This window comes from Propithecus coquereli, unplaced genomic scaffold (genome assembly GCF_000956105.1).
Source record: "Propithecus coquereli isolate 6110/MARCELLA unplaced genomic scaffold, Pcoq_1.0 Scaffold602, whole genome shotgun sequence".
NCBI lineage: Eukaryota > Metazoa > Chordata > Mammalia > Primates > Indriidae > Propithecus > Propithecus coquereli.
Genome location: NW_012151975.1, coordinates 673,958 through 676,043, shown reverse-complemented (window position 1 = coordinate 676,043; position 2,086 = coordinate 673,958). Strand labels below are relative to the sequence as shown.

At 39.5% G+C, this 2,086-nt stretch overlaps 1 protein-coding gene across 1 annotated transcript in view; it reads left to right on the top strand.

Moving 5' to 3' along the window:
* ERMARD (ER membrane-associated RNA degradation) overlaps positions 1-2,086 on the top strand; it is a 31,886-nt gene that overhangs the window by 6,085 nt on the left and 23,715 nt on the right. The gene's annotated exons all lie outside the window — the stretch shown is intronic.

Genomic DNA, 2,086 nt, shown 5'->3' with positions numbered 1-2,086 from the left:
TTTTTTTTTCTTTTTTCATTATGCTTCATTCTGCTTTCCTGTTCCCATTAGAAAGTTGCTTATGTTGGTGGCTCTGGGATAGTAAAGAAACGCTGAAAGGAATAACCCCCCCATTCGTAAAACACATTGAGCTGCTATGAACTCATCTTAACAAAAATGGTCAATAAAATAATTTTAAGTCCTTGAACGTTTCTCATATTTGAAAACATTGACATAGATGAGTTAATATTTTATCACAGTGTTTTAATCATTCAGCTCTCATGTTAGTTAACAGCAACTGTACCAGAACATTCTGTACTTACGATAGATAGAATTCTCTTGTGACATAAATATACAATTAATATTCCTATTTTCTTCTCTGTTAAGTGGTGCCTTTTATGTTTTATTTTCCAGCCATTAACAGTGGACCCTGTCACCACATGTCTCTCTCCCTCAGTGCACGATATGGTCTGTAAACTCGGGTTTGAACACCGCGATTACTGTGATGTCAGTAGTGTTGTAGCTCAGAATGGTGAAGTGTGCTGGAGAAAAATCACCGACTGTGTGAGCTACGAGTCAGGTTTGTACTGTTCTTGTCAGTAGTGTTCTGTTGACAGTGTCTCGACCTGTGTCTTGACTCATGAAATCCTTTCTGACCGTTGCACGCTGTTGTGAGAGGATGTTACACTGCAGGCCTGACTCAAAGCAGAAGGAATCAGCATGAAAAGAGGGACAGCAGGAGGAGGGGTCGCAAGGCGGTAGGGGCTGGCGGGCTGGGGATGGCATAGGTCTCAGGGCCCTAAGGTGATTTCCCATAGAAGTCATGTGAATTAAGGGCACGGAATGACCAGTGACAGATTATATAGTCATTTTAAACGTCTTTTAGGTATTCTTGTACATTTTTTTGGAGCAGGGATGGATATTGTTAGGGAAATTTGGTAATATGAAAGTTACAGATGAGCTACGCTAGCCCAGCAATTCCATTTCCAGGAATGTGTAAGACAGGTGCATGACAGGTAGGGACATGCCCAAGGTTATTCTTTGCAGCATGGTTTGTAATAGCTAAATTGAAAAATAAGCAAATGATCTGGAAACAACCAGATTTCAAGCAGTTGGAGATTGGCCCAGTTAATGTGATAAATGCACACAGGGAATGTTACACAGTAGCTGGAAAGAGTGAGGGGGCTCATCTGATACAGAAATCTCTGGGCTAAGTGAGAAAAAATAGGAGGAACATATGTTTGTATCTCTATTTACCCTTTTGTATATTTTGATCATCAACTATGTGGATGTTCAACCCTAAACTTATTTTACAAATTCATATTATAAAAATGTTCTAGAATAATTCATTGTCATTGCAAATTTCACAGCCTAATAATGTTAAGTAAAAGAAATCAGGTTACAAAATTACATGTACAGTGTGGGTCTGGTTTCCTGTATCCTTATAGACAGGTAAAGGCATTGAAAAAAGTATCTTTCTCCTATTTGATCCTTTCTGTATTTTCCAAACTCCCTACTGATAGTATATTTCTCTTTTATAATCAGATAAATAATTTATTTCCAACAGCGTGTAAGTATATCATATGTTCGATTGTAAACTAATTGTTGATTTTGTGGAAATTCTATAATTGAAGCACCTTTTCTTTGATGAGTTAGACGTTTTTAATCGTATGGTACAGAGCTGGGTACTGAATTTTTCTTACCCTCTAAGACCAGGGTCTGGATTACTGGGGAAGTGTGCAGCGGCTGGGCCCCGTGTGTGAAGCCGTCCATTCCCATTTCCTGGCTCTGGACAAGGCGCAGTTCGAAACTCGATATGCACCCTGGCTCCAGTGGACAAGTTTTCCAGAGGTTTGGCTGTTGAATAACCTTTAGGAATAAAAGACTTTGCAAATACTACTTATAGCCCTTATTACTTGCCAGTTTTAAAGAAGACTCCTCCATCCATAGGCGTTCCTTCTAACTGTGAAGAAATCTTGAGGCTTGCAAGAGAAACCTGAGCTATTAATCATAGTCTCCAAAGCCTGAGCTGAGAAACGTGCCCATTTGAACAAAGGCGGTTTTTGGATTCAGTATCAGAGGATTAGGGGTTGGAGAGGTAGCATTC